This window comes from Silene latifolia, chromosome 6, assembly GCF_048544455.1.
Source record: "Silene latifolia isolate original U9 population chromosome 6, ASM4854445v1, whole genome shotgun sequence".
Lineage (NCBI taxonomy): Eukaryota > Viridiplantae > Streptophyta > Magnoliopsida > Caryophyllales > Caryophyllaceae > Silene > Silene latifolia.
The window spans coordinates 78,283,167-78,291,742 of NC_133531.1; positions in this window are offsets into that span (position 1 = coordinate 78,283,167).

The following is an 8,576-nucleotide window of genomic DNA, read 5'->3' on the forward strand; positions in this document are numbered from 1 at the left end:
GTTAGATTTCTTTTGAAATTGCATTTTCTAGGTCCGCGATGACTACATTGGAAGAAATCCGAAAGCAAAATTGTCATGTAGTTAAAAACCAACATGTGACACCTTAGCTTGCAGGGATAATATGGCATACAGTATATGTGGTTGTGAAGCAATGTGGATGAGAAACAAAATCATATTACTCCGTATATCATATGCTTGTTCCACAATACAACTAAGCAATGCAATGCAAACAAAAAAAAAAAAAAAGAAAAGAAAAGGAAGAAGTATGGAGGCTCTTTAATTGCTTTTGACTTGCACTGTGGGAGCTAGTAATACTGAATTCTTATATGGGACACATTACGAAAGTCAACAGAAAAATGGCAATTATTTTGTAAACGAATTGATCATTATGAAATACACATTCATGCTCGTGATGAAATTAGGATGTGTCATCGCAATTTTTGGCTGTTTTGTTGCAGGGGTTTATGTGTGTCCAGATTTGTCTTGAATAAGAGCTATGTCTAGCTTCGAGTCTTTTAACGCTTGTCTTACAAAAATGCAGTTGACTTGGGTACATACAACCAAATCTTAACTATAATTTGAAATGAAAAATAACATGTAGGTAGACGTGGCAAAATCAACCCGATTCGATTGATCTAACTTAAAAAGGCTGACTCGAGACCCGAAATTGACCCAAACTACAACACTTCGATATGACCCAAAACCCAACCCGACCCGAATATAACCCGAACTTTTGTAAACCCGAAATAGCCCGATCCGAAAGCACCCAACCCGAAAATGACCTGACAAAACATGAGTCTGATTCACCCAAAAAGACTTGAAACGACTAATTTGAAATCATACTTAATATTATTCACGTCAAAATAAAGAATTAATCATCTAGACTAAATTATAAATAGGTAATAATCCAAAACATAGGTTTTTCTCTTTTAGTCATTATAACCCGAAAATGACCGACTCGAAATAACCCGACTCGTTTAACCCGAAAGTGACCCGACCAATATACCCAAAAACAACTGAAACTCGAAACAACCCAACCCGACCCGATAACATTACGGAGCCAAACTGACCTGACCCAGACCTATCCCGATTAAAGCGTTTACCAGGTCAAGTGCATGTACACAATTACGAATGTCATGTAAAATATACAGCTCCTTTTATGGATTCGAGGAGTTTGTTGCTTTCTACTTCCTCCCATCCAGACCAAAGGTTACAGTTGCTTTATCACACTTGTCGAGGCACGTTTTGTAACGTGCATATCTTTAGTTACATATTATTAAAAATTATAAAAATTTGATATTCTTATAGCATTCATGACGATAAATCAAACAAAATCTCACATGACTATATTTTGTCTTATAGATTAAGAATAATATCAAAGATTCCCTACGACCATGAATAGTGCCAAAAAGCAACTGTAATCTTTGGTCTGGATGGGAGGGAGTATTTAGGAAATTCAGCCAAATATGTAGCATAGATTTTGAACAGCATCCCTATCTTTCATATGTTCTTTGCGGATGACTCCATATTTTTTAGTGAAGATAATCTAAAGAGTTGCGTTAACCTGAACAAAGTTATTAAGGATTATTGTCATACCTCGGGTCAGGTTATTAATGATAATAAATCTTCTATGACTTTAAGCTCGTGCTCTAGTCTATCCTTTGCTCGAAAATGTTTGAAAACCCTTCAATATACCGTGTGGCACTAATGTGGGTTCCTACATGGGTATTCCTACTGATGTGGGACTCTCAGGGTGTAACAAGAGTAAAAGATAAATTTTTGAGTTCATCATTGACAAGGTAAGAAAGCGATTATCTTCATAGAATTGTGTTCTTGTATCGCCGGCTGGTAGATTGGCTTTGATTTCTTCTGTCTTGTCTTCCTTTTTTGTTTACTTTCTAACGGTATTTAAAATACCGGTAAGTGTGACAAAAAGATTAGATGCTATCTTGTCACATTTTTGGTGGGCGAGTCACAAGAAATCTTCTTCTATTAGCTGGTGTAATTGGCTATTCCTAAGCAAACCTAAATGGAATGGTGGTCTGGGTATTAGGCGTACGATGGAGTTCAACCAAGCACTTTTAGCCAAGATTGGATGGAGAATGATTACTCACCCAAATTCTATTCTTAGTAAGTCTATTGGCGCTAAATATGGCTTAAAGTTGTGAGATGGTGATCTGTTTTTTAATGAGGGCAAGAGTAACTCTTCGTGGGAATGGAAAGGTATTGTTTGGGGCCTTCAACTCATTAAACCTCTTTTAGCTTGGAATACTAGATGGGTTAATGGTTCTGATCTCCGTGTTTGGAATACTAGATGGGTTATTGATTCTGTGCCGAAACCACTAAGTTTAGAGCTTCTTACTAATTCACCTAATTTGAGTAATTTGAAAATCAAAAATCTTATATGTAACAGTAACTGTTGGGACCAGAGATTATTGGTGTCTATGTTTTTTTGATGAAACTTCTGCGAAAGACATTCTTGCTATTCCGATTCGATGCTCTGAAGGCAGCGACAACTTCTTTTGTTCAGCTTTGTCGTCCGGGAATTATTCAGTTAAGATTGGCTATCATATTGCACTAAAAAATTCCTGGAATACTTCAGCGACCCCAAAGGACTGTTCAAGAGTTCCAGCTATATGTATGGGTGTCTTTCAAAAAAATCCTATGGAACCTACCGGGGCCCAAAAGTTGGATCATTCTTATTTGGAAACTTCTCACTGAATCGTTACCCATTGAGGAAGGATTCTTAAAACGGGGTTTTGATGGCCCTTTCACTTGCTTACTTTGTGATTCACAAGAAACGGAAACGCCTGATCACCTTTTCCGTGATTGTTCATTTGCTAATAGAATTTGGGTGGGAAGTCTTCTGGGGATTCAGGCACAATCAGGGGATGATAATTTGAGCATTCAGTCTTGGGTTTACAACTGGCTTTTGGTTCTCTTTAAGGCTAATTATAAATAAGAGGCTTGTCTTTCTTTTTTGTGTATTATCTGGACTATTTGGGTGGTAAGGTGTAGAAAGGTCTTTGATAATACTGAGTGATCCCATATTGGTGCTATCTTATTATATCAAGATTCTTTTAACTTGGCTCTTACTGCTGAAGATAGGAATTCGGGCTCCATAGCTTTCCAAACACCTTTGGAGGAAGACTTGACTAACCTTAGCAACAGATTATCCTTGCCTTTGATTCAGAGTTCTCTGAATTGCTCTCGGTTTCATATTTATGTGGATGCTGCTTGGTCTAAGGAGCTTGCTGCTGGGTTTGGTGGGTGTATCATGTTAGATTATGAAGTTGTGTCTGAATTTTGTATCAAGGGAACTGCTGAGAATGCTGAGCAAGCAGGAGCTTTGACAATTAGGGAGGCCTTGAAGTGGGCACTCTCTCGCAACATCCTTCATATTAACATTTTCTCTGATTGTCTACAAATTCTTGCTCAAGTCCTGAAGTATTCTCAACTCAAACATTGGACTAGGAATACTATTGAAGACATCTCTGATCTAGTTGAAAATTTTCATTGTATTTCTTTTGCTTATGTTCCTAGAATTTGTATTAAAGCCGCTCATAGGTTAGCTAAGCATGCTATTAAGCTGTAGATCTCGATAACCCGATTGTCAAAAAAAAAAAAGAGTTTGATGGGGGCACACTTAGCTAACCTGACTCGTGTACCAAGTGCGGGTTACACGGGTTCAAGTGCTTGTCACCTCATACAGAAAAGTATATTTAGGCCTATATAGATATTTTCCTTGAATTCATTTCAAAGGGGACACATGCAAGATTCATATAAGAGACTTCGCACCTAACAACTTTCTCTCTCTACAAGCAAGATTACTCACGTATCTAAGAGAGCCCCGGGACCCCTGCCTCAAGCGAGGTCCCGATAATACGTCTGATGTGTATTATTTATATGATTTCCCCCTACTTTAGCTCACTTTCTATATGATTTATGCACTATGCAGAGTAATTTTGTGAGCTAATGTTGTATTCTAGGTGTTTTGCATGTCTTATTGCATTTTGTATGAAATAAAGCAGTTTTACGGCTTTTTGGTATCGTTCAACATTCACCGTAGAGTACGGAGCTACTTAGAGTGAGTCTTGACAAGTATAGGGGCATTTTGGGAAGATTCACGTATCCCGAGTAAGAAGAAATAGGATTTGACTTCGACTTGTATGAAATGTGCTCTAGTGAAGGTTAGAGAATAATGCACGCGACCCCATGCAACGACCCCTACCGCTATGGGTCACGGTTCTTGAGTTTGATTGTAAAAATAAGCCCCAAATTGGATTTGTTACGTCCCCTATCGAGGTTGATAACCCCCACCCCAAGGGGTTGATGATCATTGCATGTACGAAGGAAAAATAGCGAATGGGAGCCACTAAGTTGCGTCCCCGATATGGGTTGTGACCCGGGGGTCCGGGGTTGTCGACACCCAAGACAAAACGATTCATATTGCTTCCTTTATTCTATTTAAGCTCTTGCATTCCGTATTTTGTAATCACGTATTTTCATATACTCATTAGTTTACGTAAAACCTAGTTTTCTAATAATCTTAGTTTGCTTTGTTAACAACAATGCGTTCAAGTAATTCAAGTTTATTTCCTGGTTTATTTTGAAGATCATCTGATCTTATTATCCAAGTTCTTATTCTTCTTTTGTTGGTAATTTCATTTCTCTAGTTTTATACTCCCTCTGTCGCAATGAATAGTTTACTCTTACTTTATTTTGTGAGGGGAAATAAAGTACTCCCTCCCATACTCTATACTAGTTTTCTTGCCCGTGCGTTGCACGGATATTAAAATAATGTGTGATAAATTTCACAATAAAATGGAATATAGACATATAATACATCGTTCATGTCTAAGATTTTATGTATGCCGCATAACCAATAAATAATTCCCGTTAACATAATATTGACATAAGAATAAAAGAGTGTTTGATTAATAAAATACTTTTTTTAGGAAAATAAAACCATTATGAAGTTTATATATATGATACTTGGACTGATAGTTTTTAGAATTTGTTCATTAATACCTGTTTGTTTTTCAATTGCTCAATGAAAACAATAATATCTATTCTACATAATCAACGCAATGATGTAACAAATCTCCTTCTTTCGAATAACAACCATAATTTAATCATTATTGGATCAAATTGTAATTATGTAAAAACATTTAGAGGTAGTTAGAATGTTATATCTCCCGGTCAAACTATAGAAGTACGTTTGAATGTGAACCAAATTCCGACGCAATACTACATGCCTAGGGCTGCTTATGACCCCCCTATAGCAATAGTCTTTCCTATTCACACACATGATCTAAACAATCTCATCCCTTGAAAGATCGATCCTTGTCTCAGAAACTTATCTCATATTTATCCAACCAAGTGAAAAACTAAACCTCTACTTCTATAAAAATCCACCATCCAATGGAAACTAACCCTTACACTATGTTGTTTTTTTAGGAAAATAAAACCAATATGAAGTTTATATATATGATACTTGGGACTGAGAGTTTTTAGATTTTCATTAATACCTGTTTGTTTTTCAATTGGTCAAAGAAAACAATAATATCTACTTTGCATAATCAAGTCAATGATGCAACAAATCTCCTTCTTTAGAATAACAATCATAATTTAATCATTGTTGGGTCAAATGGTAGTTACGTAAAAAAATTTACAGGTAGTTATATGTTATATCTCCCGGTCAAACTATAGACGTACCTTTGAATGTGAACCAAATTTCAACGCAATACTACATGGCTGTGGCTGCTTATGACACCCCCTATAACAATAGTCTTGCCCCCCCCATCTTCTCATTTGAAACAAAATCTTTCACACATATCCCAATTTTTCTTTCCTATTCACACACATGATCTAAAACAATCTGATCTCATCCCTTGAAAGATCGATCCTTGTCTTCGAAACTTCTCTCAAATATATCCAACCAAGTGAAAAACTAAACCTCTACTTCTAGAAAAATCCACAATCCAATGGAAACTAACCCTTGCTCTAGTCAATGTTGTTAGAATTAAGATTTTACTTTAATTTGGATTCATGGGTCAAGATTAAATTTTATTATCTCATAATTATTATCCCTTTTCTAGATCTAGTAAGGAAAAACTTTAGTCAACTAACTCGTCGCAATGGACCTCATTCCCACTCGAAACAACCTTTAGCCCACTACTTAATCCCTTCGGTTCACACATAAAATGGTCTAAAATGCAAAGCTTTCATCTCTCTCTTGAAAAGTCCATCTAACTAACAGAAAACTAACCACTACTTTCTGAACTTCATCTTCTTTACATCCCATAAAGATTAAGTTGAACATGACAAAAAAAAATGTAGAAACTTAGGTTTTGTTTGATAACGACAGATTGAACATTTTTTTTAGCATTTTGAGAGTTTTTGCACTATTTAAATAACAAATGCGCTATTTTGAGTGTTGATCATCGACATATTGAAATAGTAGATTGTGGTGTAATTTCCTGTTTTACATTATGACCTTTAATTAGTATATTATAAGAAAATAAAAATTGAGTTTCTTTTTAATCTCTGAGGAAATTAAAGATCAAACTTTATCTTTATCATATTTATAATTAATATCCTTTACTTAAAATATATAAATTTAAGCAAGTTCAAATAAGTTAGCTAAAAGTTATAAATCACACATTGTACGAAGCAGTATAATCATTTTTTTTTTATTAGTATGAAATAAATGTCATAAATTTCATGAGAATATTAATGCGGTAGAGAACTATAGAAGAGTTGACAAGTACGTGACCCCCTTTAGGTTTAAATTTTTTCATTTATTTTTATATTTTTGCTTAAAGATGGTTAAAGCATTGTATTATGCATGACGAATATGTCTCACCCTTCCCCAATTCGTATCTCTCCCTAAAGTATACTGATGATGTGCTCAATTTACCCACACAAAAAAAAATATAGCATAATACCGTTTTTTATGCATGTAAATTTGTCAGAAGAAAAGCTTGAGAGAGATGGTCTTCACTATGTTAGGGAAAGACTACTCTTACCCTTTTATGTGTTTTTCATGACTTTTTTTTAATGTTGATCGTTGCTTTAATTGAATCTTAACCTTATACATATTTCTATAATGAGTGCATCTAATTTACCTTCAAGCCTCATTCAAATCTATTTTATTACTCGTGGTACCATTTTTACTTAAAATTGTAAAACAATCGCACAATAAATTTTTACAAAACATTTACTCATTTGTAATAATATGATATTTCGATTCGCAAATTACCAGTAACTTTCTTTATCTTTTAATACTCCTTGAAAAATAGATATCAAACTTTTTACTTATCAATAATTTGTGAATATCTTATTTAAATTTTGATTAATATACTTTTATATAATGACAAATGAATGTAAATAATATAATGATAAATTATCAATAGAAGTTGAAGTGTATTTGTAGATACCTCATTTCTGCACCTCCCGCAAGCCACCGGTGATGATTGGGCCGCATGTTTGGTACACGGAACGATTTATGACAGTTCGTAAGTTTATTGTCAAGTGATAGCTCAAATACTTGTTTCTACCACTTGGTCGTCATCTACACGCCATTACGGTCGTTTTGACAGTAATTAGAGTTCATTTGGAGCCCGGGTCAAAAACCACTTCATTTTCTAATAACCGTTTAAAATGCCGAGTCGGAAAGTTCTAGAATATTCTAGATATTTATTCCATAATTCAATTTTATATCCTTTTGGTAAAATATATCCCGAAAATTTTATTTTAAGAAATAAGGAAGTCGAGATCTACCGCAATTCCATAAAAGAAACGCGGAAATCTTTCTTCCGCAGGAGGAAACCTCTGGGCAAAGGACGCAGACACTGGTGTGCCTCTTCCAAGAGTCGCAGTGGCTGCTGTGCCTCTTCTCCAACCCTTTTCTGCATATTTTCAGATCTTTTCGATATTTGTTTCCAAAGTTTTAGTCATTCCATAATTCCTCCGTGTGATTAGTATAAATAGGGACCTTCGTTCCACATATTTTTCACGCGAGTGTTCGCCCTTCTCTTCTCCCTTTGCATTCTAAGACCGTGCTCTAAGCTTATTGACGTCTACGTGCTTGATCAATCGACCACGTAAGCTCGGATCCTTCTGAGTACCAGTCACGTTTTTCATGACCAACCAATTTGACCAACTACACTCAATTAATCAATCAATTTAATTAAAATCCTCTTACGAGGGCATTTTCATCGTACATTCGAGTCAAGCAATCGCTAAACGATAACTTAGTTAATCTCGTTTCGTCGAACATGTAAGTCTGAGGGTGTAAATCCCATCTTTTATTATTGTACCAATTAATGTAAGGTTTACGTCAAAAATATGCTCAAGAACGATTTCTAAAAACCCTTTTATCAAATTGTTTTCACGGATCAACAGTTGGCCGACGTCGAGAAGAAATGCAGCAACTGCTGCGCCTCTTCCAGAGGTTGCCGTAGTTCCTGCTTTTCTTCTTCTTCCTCGCCTCTCTGTTAATTCGTCTTCTTTTGTTTTCTTTTTCTTATTTTCTTCTCTTTCATCCGCATATAATATTTGTAACACGTGTT